Consider the following 21,946-nt stretch of genomic DNA (forward strand, 5'->3'; position numbering starts at 1 on the left):
GCCGGGGATCGAACCCGGGACCTTGAGCATGGTAGTCAGACGCGTTACCGACTGAGCCACCGCGGCCACTGTACTTCATTCTTATATGTATGACGTTTCACTTGCCATAATCTAGTAGTTTATCGATGGCTATAATGCTCTATTAATACATATAATATAAATAAATATTCATGAAAAAAGTTAATTTCATATTATTTTTTCACTAAAATTCCTGATAACACCTGTTAATCAAGAGTAATGGTTTGATTCACCATGACAAATTTAAGTGATTGGGGTATTTCTATTATGTTTCCTTTCGTTCTGATTAACATACTTCAATGTGACATAAGCCAGTTATATTTTCAAAGATTCTGTGAATTCAAAGTCATTTTAATACATTTAAAAAAATAGAGAGAGAGAGAGAGAGAGAATTGAAACAATGTTCAATTACAATAACATGTTAATATACATGATTTGTTCAGACTTTTCCCCCTGAAATCTGATTTTTAAAGCTAATAATGTGATAGAAATGTTTTACTAAATACGCCCAAGTTCTTACATAGTTTGTAAGATACTTTTCACAGGTTCATTGCACCACCACACCAAATTCATTGAGTACCTCTATGGATACATCAGTAGAACACTCAACTCGACCATAGTTTGTGTGAACTTTAACAACTACTCCCGTTCCATTCACCTTGATTCGTCCTGTGTTTGTAAGCACCATTATAACATCTTAATTTCCTGCAACTTCAACAGTACCTGTTTTTTGCTTTATGAGAACAGTTGTTCTATTTCCAGTCAAATTTAAAATGCCAGTGTCCTGTTGGATTAAGATGTTTTCGTCTGATGCAGCTAGAGTCAATATACCTGTGTTGATTTCATCTTTCCTTTCAAAACGTTGGTCGTGATCTACTTTGTTATTAAATAGTTCCCATTCCATTGCATTAGCAGTGCCTGAAAAGCAACGAATAGACTATGAGTATAACTTCATTAAAAAGAAGCACACAATCTGGCTTTTATAGTAAGCTGAAATATTTAAGCATGTTAGCTAGTTCAAGACACTGTTTATTATGTATGGAAGTATGAAAAATATATGAATCACATTTTTGCTATAAAATACACATCGGAGCCGTTTGATTCCAAAGCTAATGGCCTTACGATTGATTGATAGATTTGTTGTTTTAAGTCCACTTTATGCATAATAAGGCTAATTGGGTCTGGACCTACAGTTTAAAGTGGGATCCGAACCACTTGTGCCTCCACCGGTTATCGAACCACGACGACGCTACAACTGCACCATCGGGGAGGCCCTAATGGCCTTACGAGTTACATATGAACGTGGAATGTTATTATTATTATTATTAATCTTTCTTATTTCTAGGGGTTCTTGATAGTCCAGGGGGCTTACCTCATAACGACAAAAGATAATCTCTCTCATTTCATGCAATCATGCGGATGTTCTAAATTCAGAAATTAAATAGATCCCGTTAGATTTTCTCCTAGAATATTCTGGAGCACATTTATGTGGTTTGAATTGTCCAGATATTGTCAGTAAGAGACAGACTTTCCGTGACACAAAACCACAACAAGCATACAGAAAACAATGGATGCAATTCATGTGACTTTTCTCCTCCAGAGTATCACTTGGAGGAATTTTGAACATTTTTCACAACTTAGAATATTATTTATTCATATTACTGGTGCTAATAACAGCATAACCATTACTCAAAATACCAGGAGAAGCTCAAGAAGAAAGTTCCACTTGAGCAAGATGGATTTTTGGCGCCACCTACTTTTCACCCTCCCTCCCCGCCTCAATTTTTACCCTACTATACATTTTCCTCTAATAATTAACATGACCAAGTTATATGTACAGTGGGATCCATGAGTATTACTGTGCAAATTGTCCAGGACTATTTTCATTAATTTTTCTCTTGCTTCCTATGCGTTTTTAAATTATAGATCTTTATGTATACTGGTACAGAAGTTATCAACAGCATGTTTTGAGTTCTCTTTTAATTCTTGAAGCTCTTATTGGGTCAAATAAAGTGTACGAACATGGTGATGAATAATTTACATGGTAATACTCATGGATCCCACTGTACAAGTACATTTACTTTTTTTTAATAACGAAAAATAATAGCCATATTTTTTAAATGTTTTAAGTGTTACTGTTCAAGAACACGTTTATTGTAGGTATGTTTATTTATTACCCACAACCAGCCTCCGTGGCGGAGTGGCTATCACAGTGTGCTACAACTCCAGTGGTCGCGTGTTCGAATCCCACCATGGGTGTTCTTTGTTAGTGTCCAATCATCAAATTAACAATATCATTCACCTTCATCTTCGCAATTAGCCAAAAGTGGTAGAAAAGCGAAGTGAAATAATCCAAATCAATCAATCAATCAAATTTAATACCCACATAATAAAGTCAAAATATCAGTAACCTCTTAACTTAGTTATATTGCTACATGGGTTTGCAATATACTTATTATATGCAGTAATAACTTCAATTAATTCTTATCTACTTATTTTAAAACAAATAACCAAGCTTAGGCTATATACGTTTAATCATAAATAAGGTTTTGACGTTACTCAAAGGGGACGCCCCAGTTTGGTACCCCCCCGAGGGCTCGCCTTGCTCTTAGGCAGCCCTTGCAAAATATAGTACTGTGGTAACATAGTAAATCTTAATACGAGATACCAATTAAAATGTGTTAGTTGCTGATTAAAGACAACAGATGTAGCACAGATATAAATATGTATATCAAACGTACATAAAATAAACCTGTATTAGCGAAACTAGTAATGAACTTATAATTGGATTACTGTTTAAAATTCTGTAGGTTATGTTCATGAGAGATAATTAAGATAACACTAGGGAACATAGGCGTAGCAACGGGGTGTGTCGGGTGTGGCTAGGCACACCCCTATGAGCTGCTTTATCAAAGAGAATTAAAGACAGATATTTCAATAAGAGAGAAAATAAGCGGCATCTTTCTTTTTCCAGAACAAAATTATTAAAAGTAGAGAATATTCGAAATATTGATCTCACTGAGTTTATCCCCGAATCCCACCCCCCTTCCTCAATATTGGTCTAAAACTTACCTATATTTGTGGAAATAGGTTCTTTTCTTTACTGAACGCTCGAAATTAAAAACTTTGGTTTGGTTTGATTTGGTGTTTTAAGTCCACTTTATGCGCAGTAAGGCTAATCGGGACTGAACCTACAGTTTAAAGTGGGATCCGAACCACTTGTGCCTCCACCAGGTATCGAACCCGGGACCCCTTGATTACAAGGCAATGACGCTACCACTGCGCCATGGTGGAGGCCCCGAAATTAAAAACTGATATAATACAGGGATACAATATGTATAACAATAACAATGTCACAGTAACATATTTGCTGCCAACAATCGCCTTCCCCTCCATTCTCACAATCAACTAATGATTGTATGCTTTCTGTGAGGCAGAAAGCTTATCAGTAAACATTTTGACAATGCAACTATATTGTTGGAAGTTTATTTATCAATGTCACTGGTGGCTGGTATTTAAATCTCTTTCCTGAACCGACTAGTTTACTTCGTTGCAACTGTCGTTGTACTTGCTTTTTCGGATTCTGTTGCAAATTCATCTCTCGGAATGATCGAAGGAGCCATTATATGATGAAAATTGCCGCTTGTGGACGTGATATTTCGTTCGTGTAAACTTACCGTACTTTTTTAAAATAGTGAGTCTATGCTCTAAAAGAAGATGGATCGTTTCTGAAAAGAAACGAAGGTGGTCCCGATAGAAAGCAGACAGTTGAAAGTTCAAACGCCTGTAATAGTGCCAGTTGTAGTGGTATCGGCGAACTTGTAAATAACAAACCTTCCTGTTTCGATGCCCCTGATGCTGAACAAACACCAGGTGGTCCCGATCGAAACCAGACAGTTGAAAGTTCAAGTGGTAGTGGTTGTGATAGTGCAAATTGTAGTGGTATCGGTGAACTTGTAAGTAACATATCCTGTTTCGATGCTCCTGATGCTGAACAAACACCAGGTAAGCTTATTGACATATCAGTACATCCTTGTAGAATAGGTGGGAAAGAAAGGGCTTTTCAATCTAGCTTGTTTCACAGTTACAAATGGTTGGAATATAGTGTAGCTGTTGACTCTGCATTTTGTTTTTACTGCCGATTGACGTCCAATTAGATGACTGTAAGAAGGCTTTTATTTCAAAGCAAGAACAAAGAAGACTGCAAAGTCGACAAATCATGGAGAGGCTAATAAACATAATTCTTTGTCTTACAAAAGGAGGCCGCCCATTGAGAGGTCATACTGAGAATAAAGAAGCATACAACAGGGGGTTATTTCTAGATGTAGTTCATTTTATTTCCAAATATGACCCCATTTTGAAAGAACACTTAGTGAACGGTGCAAAAAATTGCACTTACTTAAGTCCACAAATTCAGAATGATCTAATCCGCAGTTTGAAAAATATTCTTGTAAGGAAGCTGAAAATGTCATTACTTGGTACAAACGTGTGTATTATCGCTGATGAAACGAGTGATTGTGGTCAGCATGAACAGATGTCTATAGTTTTTCGATTTTTTGATGTCATTAAACAGTTACCTGTTGAGCATTTAGTGGCTCTTCGTAAGTTATCTTCTGTAGATGCACAGACAATTTTTAATACTTTAGCACTAGTAGTGTTAGAGTTTGGTGTTTATTGGCAAAATGTTCTTTCAGTTTGCTTCGATGGAGCCTCAACAATGTCTGGGACACTATCTGGGGTGAAATGAAGTGCAAAGAGAAGAACAGTTCAATAATGTACGTTCACTGCTATACTCATTGTTTGAATCTTGTACTTCTGGACTCATGTAATTCGCGACCCGAAAATAGACTAGTTTCAGATTTTTTCGGAACAATTCATTTCCTTTACTCTTTCATTGAAGGTAGTTAGTCAAGGCATGCAGTTTTTGAAAGTGTATGCCAGGAAATTGGTCTAAGTTTAAGAACACTGAAGTCTTTGTCAACAACGAGATGGGCGTGCCATGCTGAAGCTGTTCCTGCGGTGAAAAGGAACTACTCTGCAATTATTTTGGCTTTGGAAGAAATCACTCCAAACAGTCATCAGGGTGATGTGAGAGCTAAAGGGAATGGACTAAAACAACAAGTCAGATCGTTTGAGTTCGTCTTTTGTCTCACAATGCTGCATCCAGTCCTACAAATGATCGTGAATGTTAGCAAGTTACTCCAAAGTCCAGATGTAAATCTACTTTCGGCTGTATCTAGTGTCAGATCGCTTCGCAATTCTGTGCAATCCATGAGAATTTCATCTCATTTCATGGAACTCTTCAACGAACCTATGAAGGTCTGTGATAGTCTGAAGATTTCAATTCCTCCAGTGAAGAGGTGCAAAATTGCAAAGACTCTTGACGAATCAGTCAGCTCACAGTATTTGTACGAAACAAAGGAAGAAGAGATGAGAATTTCTTGTTATTATTCTCTTTTACACTCAGTTGTTTGTGGTATTGATGAGAGATTTTGTCAAGAAATTGTTGGGGTAATCAGGTTGACTTGAATGTCAAGGATGACGAAATAGCCGTCTTAGCTAGAACATTCAAATTGTCAGGCGACGAGTTGGCAGCAGAAGTAAGCCTTCTGAAAGGAAAATCCTCTGTACCTAAGGGAAGTTCTTCTGCACGTGTGAGAGCTTTCTCCAAGCTTACCCAAGTTAAAACTAAATTAAGAGCAACTCAGATGCAGGATAGATTGGAAGCCCTGCTTTTGCTATTTGTGGAACAGGAAAAAGCTTAGTCTTGATGTAAATGAAGTTATTGGTGAGTTTAAGAATACTGTACCTTTTGATAGACATCTCTTGTTATAGATGACGTGTATTTTGATGAATTTTTTTGTAACATTTATGAACATTTTTTTTGTGTGTGTCATTTCTATGCAATTTGATTTTTTCTTCTACATATATTCAGAAATTTTCAACACTGTCATTTAGTGAATTTATATTCCTTTACAAAGATCAGTGCAGTTAAAGAACCAAGTGATTGTATTGCAAAATATGCTCTTAAAAAGGTACAAGACCTCGTTTTTTTTCTTTGTGCACACCCAAATATAAAGTTCTAGCTACGCCTATGATAGGGAACAAATTTCAACTTTTTGTTCTGTATCCTGGATGAAATAACGTGTTATTTACTAATTTCGAGGTGCAAGGAATTCAGAGAAAGTCTCAAAATTTATGTATCACATAACATTCCTGAGATATACAGGGTGTCCCAAAAGTCACGCAAGCAGACTTTGAACGTTCTTAATTTTTGTACAAAAAGCGATAGAGACATGAATCTTGTATTAGTTATTAACGTTATCTATATGAATTTTCTTTAAACATTACACATGAAAATAATTCTCTGCCTGAAAGTTCAGTTTGGAATAAAAGCTTGTAAGGTGTAAAAAAAATATTGTACGAAGGGAAGAAAAACATTGATAAAAGACAGATATAGAGTCACTTGCAATAAAATTTGATGTATCTCGATGGTCTCAATGGGTATTTATCGAATTGATAAAGAACGATACATTTTTATGCATAAAAGGAAAAAAAAAGGAAAGGAAAAATTCCCCGTGCATGTAGTACTCTGCCATGAAGGTACATTAGGGGATGTGGGAGTAATTCTGTGCACTACAGATGATTTATGGGGTTAATTATGACATTCATAAAAAATGTTTTTGTTTTCTTTTAAATTACGAAGTGTACTGGCAACATTGGTCGTGTCGGAGTGCAGTGCCGTGCCAGGTGCGCCGACATCTGGTGATGTTATTCAATTAATTTCCAGATGAAATAAAAGTATTACAATTTATCGTGCACGAAAGTAACCTCCCTTCTTTTTCTATCTAACATATATTTTATATCTTCTATCTTTTATATTTGAAGAACGTTCCTGGTCACGAGAAATGTTCAATTCCACTGTGGTGGATAGTGATTTACGGAATTGGGATTCCCTCGCTATGTGCTATCAACTTCAATGCGAAGGGCACATCGGCACATGCACATGCTTTTATTCTTAAGGTGCGGCAAGAGTAACAATCTGTCACGTGGTCCTTTGCTTCAAGCCATATCATAGACACATCAAAAGGCATTAAATGAATACCATTCTTTACAGAACAACTATGACATGTACGTACCATGTGAGGCCCATGGGCAGTCTTGATCTCCCGGTACACTATCTTTACACAATCTGTGGTGTATTTACATTGCAATTTTGGAGTGCATTGGTTAGAAATGTAACAGAATGTGTTAAGGTGATATACACAGCTAATGACCGTGTGCACGAACGAAGATCAAATTTTAAACTCTGATCGGGAAAGGATCACTGGAAAATTCCATTGCACGAAGACGGTTCAACACTTGATCGTGATCTAGGAACATCAAAACGAGTTTATCTTCTGATCGGCCATTCGCGACCATTTTGGTGTGTGATCCTGGTTCACGATACTGACGCTTCGACTGCAGGCAGTTGTTTTCAATATAAAAAGAGCGGAAAGTGATATTGAGGGCATGCAAACGCTAGAGATGTTGGATGTACAATGCTGATAATTCGAGAACTATGTAAACTAAAACTGCCAACATAATAATAATAATTTGTGGTTCAAAGTCGTAATGTTTTTAAATAATGTTCTTTCTATCCCAGAACACAAAACATATATAAATGTAATTGTCATATATTCAGTAGCGTACGCAGGATTTTATCAAGGGAGGGGTTATTACTAAAACTTTCTCCAAATTCACATTACCATTGTTTTATTATACTTTAATTAATTAATTAGTTTAATTACTACTAATACTACTACTAATGCAGCTGCTGTTACTACTAATATCACAACTGTTATTAAGTAGTAGAGATCTACATAAATATATTTCTGAAAGCAATAGAACAAAATTACATTCTAGTCATTCGATTGCTAACAAATTGTAGGAGCATTTTTTGTTTCTTTGTTACGAAATGATTGTCTAGTCAACGGTTATTTGTATATATTAGGTGGGACTTTTTAAGTGTGAAGAAAATCCATAAAAACAAGCAAATATATTAAATTAATTGAAATAATGAAAATATGAAACTCATCCAAGGAGCCGCTATGGTTTAATCTGAATTGGATTCCCGGAATTGGCTGGAATTTTTCCAGGTTTGTCCCCGCACCCAGCCTCATATCAATGGGTACCCGAGAGCAATCCTGGGGGATAAAGGCTGCCGGAGCATGGTGCTGAAAATATCACCCCCAAAATATACGAGATCTAGAATATGTTGGGCTCCACCACACCACTACATGTGCCTTCATGGCATGGTGCTATATGCATGAGGAAATTCACATTACCTTTACCTATGGAACTCACCCAGGATGATGAGGCACGACGAAGAATACATGTTGCTAAATTTCACTGAGTCTTATTCTTGCATTCAAAAGTAAGTTTACAGAGATTCCTAAAAATTTATCACTTCTAGGTCATTAACAAAGCACTTCAACATTTTTTAATGATGTGTATGTAGACTTTGAACTTTGCGGCTGCTTAGATTGTTTAGACATATCGACGGATCCCAAACTACACTGTAAAGATTTATGAGAAATACGCCAATACCGCTCTCAAAATCTACTATGCACGTGCACGATAATTCACATCTGGATTGTCTCGCTGTTCTTACCAACAAAAAGTTTCACAATTGTTAAGCTTATTGTAATTCGAATTCAGAAATTCAAACATACCGCTTAAACAATGAGAAGGCAGACTGGTGAATGTGTATTCTTGATGGCCTAGCATTTGTCTACATTAGCAGCTTACAACGAACCAAGAACTTTATTTAGTTAATGCTCATTGTTCACATAAAAAATACATGTTCGTTGAACATTGTTGCAGCTGATATATAAAACAACTTTTTTTCTTTTAAATCATAGTTGCCCTCATATTTAATTTTCAAGAATTCGTGTTTATTTTCTAGGCATTCACTATTAAAGACGCGTGTGTTTGGAATGTTGTGCTTTTCTCCATGCTGCATGGGAATAATGATTCAAATTATTATTATAATTATTATTATTACTGTCGCAGACTGTTCTTGACTGTGATAAATTAGCAATTTTTATTGTTTTTCTACAGCATTTTCCATAATATTTCAAAAGCTCAAGGAGGGGGTTTAAACCCGTTAACCCCACCTTGCGTACGCCACTGTATATATTACGTGCAAGGTAAATTAGAACAGAGCAATGTTTACGATATTGCTACATAGTGTTGGAAATATGATTGTATAAATTTACGAAAATACATGTTACTGGCTATTTACACGACACGACAATATAAATATATAAGAATTAAGAAATGAAAAATTCAAATACTTACCACAGTACCACAGATTAATAAGATCGCTTACTTCCTATCTCTCCTTTGTAATCTGTGCGTATACCAAACCGGGCATGTGGAGCCACCCTACGGCTGTTTCGAAACGTAAAGCGTTGTCATAGCAACCTCTCCGCAAATCATATCTTACTATTGGCAGTGACAGTTGAATGCGTCTCAGCGCAATGATCCGCTCACCCCACCCTTCCATTCCTGCTTTTATTTTCTGCTAATAATTCAGGACATATCTCGTAAGGTCGAATTAATTATTTTATTTAAGTGCATAAAAATGTTCTACAAGGATAAATACCATTGTTCAGTTAATGCATGTTACGTTTGAATGATTTCTACATCTAAGTTACGAGATATACAGAATTAGTAGCCCAGAAGCACAACATAGGAAAATAATTTCAAGTTCCTGAAATTCCAGCGCGTAAATCATTCCGTTGTGCATGAAAAATGGTCCGTGTATTATCTGTGGTAATAAGTATTTTTATTTCGTATTCTCCCTATTATGCGTTGCTTTTCTGACATTTTGGGCAAATCGCGATTGTATCTTGTGTAAACTCTACGGCGATTACTTTGTTCGTAGATCAATGCGTTTTACCCCTCCCTCATCGTTGTTTTTTTCCACTTTTAGGCTAATCACAACGATGCTATGAAAAATTGATGACACAAATAAAGCTCTAACAGGGATTCGAACCCAGTACCCCTGCATTAACTGAACAATGGTATTTATCCTTGTAGAACATTTTTATGCACTTAAATAAAATAAATACTACGACCTTACGAGATATGTCCCGAATTATTAGCAGAAAATAAAAGCAGGAATGGAAGGGTGGGGTGAGCGGATCATTGCGCTACCCAAAGTGTTCTAAAGGGCGCTCGAGCCATGTTGCAACATTTCCCAAATTGTCTCTTTGTCTTCATAACAATTGCTGCACAGTTTAACGTGGGTGGCAATCTGCAGGATAGAGAACACTTAATATCAGCAACTGTTTCTGGTGCCGTCATTGTAATTTTCTCCCTTGTGTAGGCCTACCATATTCAATCGCAAGATGTAGACACTTCTGATTTACCAACGTAGAAAATTCCATTCATCTGTCTATGGCCTCATAAAACGAAAGACAAATGCATCCACTTTCTCTTCAATTGATATCAGTGGAGTACCCTGAGAGGCGGGGAGATTTGATGCTGAAAATACCAGGGAAACAAAAGACAGGATTCGAAGGTTTTGTCTCAGGAAATAAGAATAAATCATAAAACTATACGTGGAACATTAGCGCTATTCAACTAACGAAACCATTACAAATCGGCTGGCGGCTTGTAGGTATGAAATATACTTGAATAAAATATATATACATATAGTCAGTACTTGTGTTCCAAACTTAACCACCATCCTAAGAAAATTGGGGACCTACAAGTGAGTAGCGTAACCCAGTCTGGGAAATGTCCTATAACAGCTGAGGGTTTGATGTGCTGACCCCACGTCACCCCATTACTGGTTGAAGATCTCCACACCTCTAGGTAGGGTTGTGGGAGGCAGACTGGCAGTCAGTTGATAGGCCAAGGCCCTTCCAGGGCTGTACAGCAGTGGATCTCAACCTTTTACAGTCGGGGACCCACCTTGAAGGATATTACACTTCGTGTGACCCATAAGATGGGAACCAGCGGAATTACTTTGTAGGGTGTGAACCTAGTCTATAATCATATATTTGCTCTTTTACAACAACACAGACTGAATTTAAATTGTTAAAACAATATATCTAAGTAATTTAAGGTAATAAGTTTTTAAGACCCAGTTAACAAAGTTTCGAGCCCAACTTCCCGACCCACCAAATGTCCCCTCAGGACCCAGGAGTGGGTCGCACCCTATAGGTTGAGAAACTATTCTGTAGAACCATGGGTTATGTTATGCTGTAGATGAAAGTAAATATTTTACACTACAGTTAATTTCTATCACAACTTACATTCAGTGTTCTGTAGATGAAATAATATTTTGGAAAATACAACATAGAAACTAGTTCAGTGCTATCTGCCATGAGAGAATAGAATAAAATAATAGCTATGAGTGACACAGCTCATTGGGGAAATTATCAAACAGAATAATTTCTGGAATAAAATTGTAATTGTTTTAATTCTATCAGTCTATTTCTCTGTAAAAACTACTATGATGATGATAAAGAATAGTTATGGGAAAATAGAGTAAGAAAAGGTCACACCTTACACAAGTTAACCTAGAATGCCTATATAGCAACCACCTCATCTCGAATTTGTACATATATGGAGACGCATAGCGGTTCGGATCCCACTTTAAACTGTAGGTCCAGTCCCGATTGACCTTACTGTGAATAAAGTTGACTTAAAACACCAAAACAATCAATCAATCGAAGTTGTATGAAATTTCACTTTTCTGGTTTGCATGAGTAATTTCAACCCATTTCTAAAAACGTGTGGATGTTTGTAAGATATATTATTAACTAATCACTGCATGCTTATTCATTTTAGTATTCGTCAAACATCCCTAATTTTTAATCTAGAATGGGAGTAGGAATATGTCATGCAAGCGAGTTTTGTTCGAAGTTACTTACTGGAACCATTCTACATATTGACTACAATTTCATCATATGGCATTACATATTTCATAGTTACACAAAAATCTGGACTCGAAATATGAATGTCTTAGATTACAGAACAAAGCAGTCATGGAGTATGTATGATCAAGCTAGATAAGCACACTCCCAGCCCCCCACTCCTAAACACACACATAATGGAATTATAAATACACCACTGAAAGATCTTATCCTGCACAGATATGCATTTTATATATTCATATACTTAATACAGTACTGAAGATAATACAATCCATGCATTCAGAATAAATATTCCACATGAATTTTAAAGTTAATTAAAAAACAAAACAAATGTGCAAATTTCCAGCTGATGACAAAGAAACCAACAGTATTTTTTGCAATTTAGAGATATTTCACACCAAAGTGACATATGTCACTTGGAAATGAACCAATGAACAGCAACGTTTCACCCATAGTGGATGCCATATTGACAAAATCCCTGCTACTCATTATCAGCTTCTAAATAATGTCACACACGTTTCTAGTCAGTCTAAAAGAAAGTGAACATAAAGAATTAATAACTAATCATTCTTTCAAGCTTCACACTATCAGGTCGATCATTGGGGCATGATGTTTCTCATACCATCCCTTCCATCAAGAAGTAAATTTAACTTGGCTTCGTATTGAACATAGGTGTCTCACTCATGATGATTTGCTGCAACGGCTAGACCATCCAATGTCATGTCTAAATGTTAAGTGATTGGCTTATTCCTACCTAAAGAGTAGATTATACTTTCCTCAAACTTTTGATCTTACCAATTATTGACCAGGTTGGAAGATTATTGACCAGGTTGGGAGATAATGACAGCACTTTAATAAATGTCATTACCTTTTTGAGAAGAGGGGGGCTCTTATACTGTCTCTGAGGAAGTTCGTAGTTTTGTGTATATCCTTTTCAAGTCTTTATAATATTTCACTTTCAACCTTTCTCAAGGGGCTCTTCACACCCATATTTTAACTCAGGTATGGGTTCGATACCCGGTGCAGACCCATAGTGTTTCGGATCCCACTTTAAATGGTAGGTTCAACCCAATTAGCCTTTCTGTGCATAAAGTAGACCTAAAAGAACAGTTCAAACTCAGGATTCTTCCTCACATACATTGAATGGCCCAATATGGTCATTATGCCTACAAGTCCCAAAATTCATTTCAAGCATCTTACTTCCAATTACATATATAAATCATATTGTTAGCATTAAACATATGGAATATAGAGTAAAAGACTATAAGAAATCCTTAAAACCCTACATCATTTAATTTCCACTGTATTGATTATTATCGTAATATTGTTAATGAAATTCAGTTTCAGAGTAAGTTTCAGAGTAAGTACATTACTCCTAATGATTTAGTACTCATACTGTGGAAATGTAAAACATTATATTCTATTGCTAATAACAAATGTAAGGGAAAATAAACAAACACATTGTTATTCAGGTATATATATATATTTATTGAATCACTAGTAGTAATTAATATATTTTGCATAAGGTATGATAATCTCTTTGAGGTCCTACAGACTTTCACTGGAATAAAAGTTACTGAAATTATTAAAGCATCATTAACACACTCAACAAACATTTCCATAGTAGGTTCACATATGGACAGTCTCAAACAGAAAAATATGTGCATTTTATTTCCTTTAATCAAACTGTTCAAATATTTTACAGGACTGTTTAGCTGAAAATCATATATTTTTTTTATCCACCCTGCTTGGAATATTTAGTGAAACATTAAATACATTTGTTTCTAACATCCTCAAGCAATGTATTGTGTTGTTAGGTGTTATGTACTTTTAGCAAAATTTATCTCTAAAGCATATATTTTTTTAATGCAGAAAAGGGAAAATACAATTTCTTATGCATGAGCCACATAACTGATGACAATGTTATTCCATAAGAAATGCAATATACTTACTTGGTTCTACATCTGGGTATGCATCATGCACTAACTTATTTCTATTAGAATTCATAAACATTTTCTCTGAAAAATTGTCTCCACAAACTCTGTAACTTTTGTATGTCTTGTGTCTCAAGTCCTTTCGCCATATTTTCTCCAACCATATCTCAGCTCTACGAGAAAAATAAAAGATGAAAAATTATTTTAGAAACATATAACTATGCAAGACAAAGCATTCTGCATTTTATGTCACTCAAAAAAGATAATTCCATGATGCAAGAGTTGTTTGTGAGCTAAGGTCAAAGCGTGTCAACACAAAGAAAAGTTACTGAAAATGAATATGCATTAGATCACTATCTGTATCTGTTGAATAAAGTAGTGTCAAATGTATAAGGGTCCATTTTATGATAGCTCCTTCAACTATTGCGGAAAATCTTATGAGCTTGTCACCATTCAATTGATTTATTTTTACTCAATTTTCACATTATTTCCCATCGCAACTAATTCTTATGTCACCATACAGTGTGTGGCAATGCAAATAAAAAATATTATAGATATTGCACTAAACTTCCTAACATATGAAGCAAAGTTTTACCACATTATCTTTTAGAAAGAGTCCCTGAAGCTTTCTGCCTAACCTACAACTGCCTAACAATGCAATTTTTGTCATTGAATGGATCATGAAATCTACTCCCGGGAGTGTTTTCAAGAAAAATGTTATGACACAACATATTTCTGAAGAAGATACCAGGACAGGAAATATGTCAACAAATCAAAATCACCCATACCATTTAGTAGATCAAAGCCCATGACCAGCAACAAGAGCTATTACAGCAATAATATTAATACAGGTATAATTAGATGATTCCATCAACAAAATATATTATTATTAATAATAGGAGTAACATCCATAATTCTGTAGTGTTGGATTAAAGCACATAGATTAAAATGCGATATGAAACACAAAATCTTCCTCCCGTGGCACCAGTGAGAAAGGATTGTTCTTTACAGTAACACATGTGTAAATGTTCGTAAAATATTTTGCATACATTGCACATTTAGGTTAGTTACACTCATTTCGTTTCCAAAACTAGTGATTACTGATGATTTGGTTCAATGTATGCTTTCGTAGTTAGGTTAGGCAGGCCAGGTTTGGTTCTCTTAGCATTATAAATAAAAGTCCCTAAATTCATTTTACTAAGGTTCCGATTTACTTCTACATTAATTCCCACTAGTCTACGATACTTACAGTCCCTTGTCAATGGAAAATACATTGTCCTTGGGAAGCCTGCAAGCTTGCGTAAGGTAATTTTCAAGTTGTTTTTTCAACATAAATATTTTTTTAAAAAAAATCCAAAGAGTGCTAATTACTTTAAGGGTAACAGTAGTATAAGCCAGAGACACATTAAACTCGTTTGTTTTCAAATAAAAATCATTGCTACTTACCTCATATGCATAGCGGAAGATTTTTCAAGCTGGGGATCCCTTTTTTTCCATGAAAAAAGCGTTACTTTTAACATTATAATCATTTATTGGTAGTTGCTAATTCGGCGGGCAAATTTTGACTCACGTTGTCTATCGTCAGCTGATATGCAGTGTTTCCAAACTTATGAACCGATAAATGCCGCACAAACTATTCACAAAAGGTTTTTAAGCTAAAGTTGAGGCTAGACTCTACGTTACGTCCTTATCGGCATGGTTATTGCTTCTTTGCGTTTGCGGTGCGGCACCCGGCATCTCTTCGGGTAAGTACCTTTTTCTTTTTACACTTTCTGTTCACGATAGCACCACTATCCATTCATGGGGTCGAGGTATACCTACGAGGTTAGGTTAGGCCTGTTAGGTTAGGTTCCATTAGCACTCATTTCACCCCTAAATATGTGCTTTATCATTTAAAAAATTCCTCAGTACGTTAAATTGCGCATATACGGACAACATCGGTTTTTCTCGATTTGTTCACGATAGCCCCACTATCCATTCACGGGGTCGAGGTATGCCTACGAGGTTAGGTTAGGTTCCACTAGCACTCATTTCACCCTTAAATATGTGCTTCATAATCTAAAAAATTCGGTAACATTATCGTATGGGTAAAACGGATTCCTTCAAATTTCCTTCAAATTTACAGGAGAAAGTACTTACGGAAATCATTTTCTTGAGCGTTTTGGAAGTTCCTGAATGTAGATTTGATCCATTTTAATGTGAATGCGTGTTGTTTTCTGCGAAAATCTCTGTCCGACACGCTGTTTCTGCTCACGCCATTTGCTTTTTGCATGAGAGTGCAATGTTCCGTGTGTTAAGACGATGCAACCCCGTAGCCAGTGTTTCAGCCTCGCCGTGTTTTCACTAGAACCACCTGTCGAGTTCGGAACAAGCCATTTTCCCCCGAATGGGTGTCACTTATCACACAACATTGTAGCAACATTGTGTTCCGACGTCACAGGAGAGAGCTGTTTTTACAATTTTTCTTTGTATTTATGCTAATGGAACCTAACCTAACAGGCCTAACCTAACCACATAGGCATTCCTCGTCTGATGTCAATATTCAAGGTTGCAAGGAAGAGAATTAACGAATTACGAAAGAAAGATGGTTCCGACCCGAATGGGTGTCAATTATCGCACAACACTGTAGCAACATTGTGTTCTGACGTAACAGGAAAGATCTTTTTCATGTTAGGCAATACAAGCTAACGTGTCTCTTAGCGAAAATAATAATTTTTCTTTGTATCTATGCTAATGGAACCTAACCTAACAGGCCTAACCTAACCACGTAGGCATTCCTCGTCTGACGTCAATATTCAAGGTTGCAAGATTGTTAGTGCGTAAAGGAAGAGAATTAACCACTTTCGAAAGATAGATGGTTCCGACCCGAATAGGTGTCACTTATCGCACAACACTCTAGCAACATTGTGTTCTGACGTCACAGGAGAGACCTTTTTCATGTTAGGCAATACAAAGGTAACGCGTCTCTTAGCGAAAATATTATTTTTTCTTTGTATGTATGCTAATGGAACCTAACCTAACAGGCCTAACCTAACCACGTAGGCATTCCTCGTCTGACGTCAATATTCAAGGTTGCAAGAGAGTTGTGCGTAAAGGAAGACCATTAACGAATTGCGAAAGAAAGATGGTTCCGAATTGCTGTGTATGGACAATAAACGTGGTGAATCGCAAGGTTATTTTACAAGTTCTACAAGTAAATGCGACGTATTAGCATAATTTCAAATAGGGGCACGAAAGTAGATATTTTCCGGTGAACGAGGTTGCACCACTGCATAAATCGACAAAACACTCTCAGAACGCCCCCTAAACCAGTATGCTATCACGGCCATAATGTGTTACAGATTCGAAACAACAAGTAACAGTAAGTACTCGTAAATAGAGAAAATAAACATTATCTTAGTTAGAAATGCATTATTTCGCCTTAAGAAATGTTTCGCAACGTGTTAGCAATGTAAAGAAGTCCGAAATATATGATTCGTAGGTGTTTCACCCATACGATAATAGTACCAAAAATTCCCCATTATGTTCAATTGCGCATATCCGGACAACATTGGTTTTTCTCGATTTACTAATTCAGGAAATTTTTGCTCGCTTTGGGATTTACGTAGTTGAATTCCTTATAAAATAAGCTTTCCAACGATATATGACACGTATTCCTTAGGAAAAGGACGTAAATTAGTCTCTTACCTTACATTGGGAAAAAAAAAATGCTCACACGTCATCTTGTCAAACTTCCGCATGGTTGTTACACTGTGAGGGGGTTACATAACCGAACGCACGAAACATTTGATTCACGTAGTCGACGGTAATGGCGGCACAAGCTATCGTACAACGGAGATGCATGATTGACGAAAAATACCTTATTTACAGGCAAAATACGTTGCACGATTCTAAAAAACAATTTCCCCGGCTTCAGAAAGTCCTCAAGAACGCAATTCTGGAAGTACTTTCTCGTCTTTTCTCCTGTAAATTTTAAGAAATCCGTCTCCAGCTTATACTACTGTTACCGAGCGGGATAACTTGCAACTTTCTGCATTATAACATGCACAAATGATCTTTTCTGAACTTCAAACAAACTTCAAGTCATTCCTACTATTCTCGTTGGCTTCCTATCGTCCTGTGTAACTTATAAATAGCATTAAGTTACAAAATCGAACCTTTACACTTACAGACGTTTATTTTAACACATGGCCTTTTACTTAAATAAAGCAAAATACAGAATACGAACACATGCTAGTCGAAGAAATATATGGAGCATACAGGGTGATTGCCGAAGGAACGTACTTTGATTTCAAGGTGAAACGATATTCTCGCGGAACACAGGTTGGGTACCGCGGGACAATAAGTTTTTCATTAATCCTTCGTATTCGTTATTATGCGACATTTCAATTCGGTGCTAGTTCCCTAGAGGCAAGAATATCGTTCGAAGAAATATTTTGACTATACAGGGTGATAAACAAAGGATGTGCTTACGACACCCTAGATTATCAGATCTTCGCGGGCCACAGTTTGGACATGAGGGAATTTTAAAATTTCCCCCTTATACTCGGTACGTACGATTACATTGAAAATGCCCTAGAACCTAGAATCCGATTCGAAGAAATATATGGAGCATACAGGGTTTTTGGGGAAGGAACCTGCTTTGATTTCTTTGGGAAACCAAATCCTCGCGGGCCACAGGTTGGACACCGCGGGACATTAAGTTTTTCATTATTCCCTCGTATACGTTATTTTGTGACATTTCAATTCGGTGGGAGTACTCTAGATGCTAGAATATAGTAGGAAGAATGATGTTGAGTATGCAGGCTTATAGAAAAATGTTGTAGTTATGAAATCCTAGGTTTTTTTTTGCGGTGTTTTTTTTTTCAATTTACCCATTACAATTGCATTTGTATCCGTACGTGCATACATTTTTGTAATATCGGTGACTTTCGTGTATCCCTCGCCCACCCGAAAACAAATATAAATTCATAAACTGCTATTTGCATAATTTTCCGGCTCTCTTGAATTGGATGGCTTTTTTTTACACTCCTGGCAACCCTGAGCTACCATCTATATCCTTTGCTTCAGCTGCGTTCAGGTCGCTTAGTTCTCGTTTCAATTCGGTGCTAACTTCACGGACGTGAATTATTCTCCGTGGAAACTCTTTATGGAAATTATTTTTACATAAAGAGCGAACAGAATTCATAAATAACTAACATTTCAGGATATGACGGAACACGAAAAAAAGACAGCTCTGGATTCCTCTTCTGACAGTTTTTACAATAAAAATCTGCACAATAAGCCATTGTTTTTATTTTTTGTTCTTCTATATCCTTATTAAAATAGTTAGTGTACGTCAGCGTTGCCAGGTCAGATTTTTAAAAATCGGGAGATCGTCCCCTCAAAAATCAGGAGATTTGCTTAAAAAATCAGAAGAACTAATAATAGCGGATTATCAACGTTCTGGGGGGGGTGTAGAATGGGAAAAGCTTTCCACTATCATTATTGAACGTTAATTATTAATTTTAGAAGTCAAAAGATAAATTTATTACTGTTATGTTAATACAAATTTTATTATGAATTTACACTTCAGGGGGTACGATAACCCCACCCCTTTAATTCACCTAAGGTAAAGGTACAGTTTCCCCCAACCAGTGTCGATGATCGGGTGCCAAAACTGAGTGGTGCAAGGATTGCCCCCCCCCCTTCAATCGCCGGCACTGCCCCTACACATTGCAAAAGCCAGTGACATTACTGGAAAAAATCCGACCTCGATTTTCTGTTCATCTCTCACAAATATTCTAAAGTAAGTTGTGACTGTGCGTGGATTTATGTACTTGGCGTTTAAAACTTTATGGAAACATCTTGTGATTTTTGTATTAACTAGCTCTAGAGCTTAAACCACTACGCATTCGGGGATATATTTTTTAAATATTCTACCTGATAACACCTTAGATTGCTTTTCTTTAAAACTAGCCAAAGTTACAGGATATAAGAAAGATCACACTTTTCTTAACAACACATTCAAAGCATACTCGCATTCATGGTAATGGAGAAGGGCTATCATGCCTGAACCCCCGAAATATCCCAGTCCGAGTCCGGGATTAGAATCCGGGACCCAGTATCAGACAAGTCGCAGATTTTTTTCTTCAACTTTTTTTCCCAGTTACTCCAGACAATGTAAATGTTAATTAAATCAGCTTTTTGCATTCGAGGATTACCTGGTATAAAATCTGGAAAGAGAATTTGTACCGTCACAGTATTGACTGAGTATAAAGGGACATAAGACCAATTGTAATAGTAGTTACGCTCAGAAATAGCTTAAGAAAAACAACGCTATAAAAACATGAACTATTATTTCTAAGTTAAGAGATGATTAAGGAAAAATAAAACTGCGACGTATAAGTCTGCAACAGCAGTCTACTAAGCCGACTTCCGTGGCTGAGTGATTAGCAGAGAGCTATGACATCAGGGATCCCGTCTCGGGATCGAATCTCGGCCTGGGCATGGTTGTCCCTTCATCAATTTCATCATATCATCACTCATCCTTGTCTTCGCGATCAGCCAAAAGTGGCAGAAATGCGAAGTAAAATAAACCAAATCAATCAATCAACAGTTTGCTAAGAGCTTCTGTAACCATCCTTTGACTGCATCCGTAATGTGGACTCCTTTTTTTTATCAGAGTTAAAAACCTGAACCTGTATCTAGCATTTGCAATAAACACTGCCATAAAACTGAATACTTGGGTGGCAACATTGGTATTTAGTTGTAACCAGTTTCCTCCCCTTTGACAAAAACCTCAATGGGGAAAGTTAGGACACCCGCCTTGGAGTTCCCAATGAACAAAGGGCTCAAGAAGCCGCGGGTCTTTCCCAGTGCCATCAAGCCTGGTATGACCATCCTCTCCCACCTCTCTCTCTCTCTCTCTCTCTCTCTCTGCGGAATATTCATGGGTCTTTGCATTCCATCAGCTGAATATGTAAATTTTAAATCAACTTTCGATTTTTAAAAATATTTGTTCATTAGAAATATTTAAGGAAGCAAAAAATCAGGAGATTTCCACAAATTCCTGAAACTTGTCAGGAGATCAGTAGATCGTGCTGAAAATCAGGAAATCTCCTGCACAATCAGTAGACCTGGCAACGCTGGTGTACGTCCATGACAGATCATATGGAACGATGTTACGTCATGTAGAAGTAGTGACTTTAAAAATACGATTTTCTTATACATGTTTAAGAAGGGAAAGGCATTTAATAAAATACAAAATCACGTACAAGTGATCATAATTGATTAATAGATACATAAACTAAATTTCTAATGAGAAAATTAGGATTTAGCATCGATGGTGATGCCGACTGGTAGCTGGTTAATTCATGCACGAACAAATGAATTCCGAAATTTACCTTGTTCGGCTTTTTGCACCAGTGCGGGGGGCCTGAGAGTACAGTAATAATAGAAATAATAATAATATATCTTTATTTAGCGGGCGGTTCAGCGTACGCTGTGCTGATTACCTGCAAACTTTAGCGCTGCCGATTTTGGTCACACAATCGTCTTGCCGGATGGAAACACTGCTGCACTGCTCTCACGAAGAATCATCTGATTTCCTTCCCCGCCTTCTGCATATGCTTGCTGCGCAATAAATTTAGTATCGAGATTCCGCAATGTTCTTTCTGCTACCCGTACGATTCTTATTTTTTTTTTTTTGTCCCTGTCAGCATTATCTTGTCGACCTTGGACATCGTTATTGTTTTTTATTTGTTTTAATGTTTTCTTCTAAAGTTGATAGTCACGGCCGTGTGCACGAACGAAGATCAAATTTTAAACTCGGATAAAGGATCACTGGAAAATTCCATTGCACGAAGACGGTTCAACACTTGATCGCGATGAACATACGAGTTTATCTTCTGATCGGGAATTCGCGACCGTTTTGGTGTCTGATCCTGGTTCACGTACTGACGCTTCGACTGCAGGCAGTTGTTTTTTAATATAAAAAGAGCGGAAAGTGATATCGATGGCGTGCAAACGTCAGCGGGTGCTCGTTCGGCGGCGCAGATCGTATGCGCAGTTGTCCGTGGA

At 36.8% G+C, this 21,946-nt stretch overlaps 1 long non-coding RNA gene across 2 annotated transcripts; it reads right to left on the reverse strand.

Moving 5' to 3' along the window:
• Positions 1 to 320: 320 nt before the first annotated feature.
• Positions 321 to 21,557, reverse strand: LOC145988242 (uncharacterized). 2 transcript variants are annotated; one of them, XR_014441716.1, is made up of 3 exons: positions 18,055 to 18,083; positions 13,904 to 14,058; positions 321 to 936 (listed from the first exon to the last, which is right to left on the reverse strand). It is a non-coding gene; the product is annotated as an uncharacterized LOC145988242 (long non-coding RNA). The 2 variants fall into 2 exon arrangements; XR_014441717.1 differs by lacking the exons at positions 13,904 to 14,058; positions 18,055 to 18,083 and adding an exon at positions 21,382 to 21,557.
• Positions 21,558 to 21,946: the final 389 nt, after the last annotated feature.

This window comes from Lepisma saccharinum, chromosome 5 (assembly GCF_977018435.1).
Source record: "Lepisma saccharinum chromosome 5, izLepSacc3.1, whole genome shotgun sequence".
NCBI lineage: Eukaryota > Metazoa > Arthropoda > Insecta > Zygentoma > Lepismatidae > Lepisma > Lepisma saccharinum.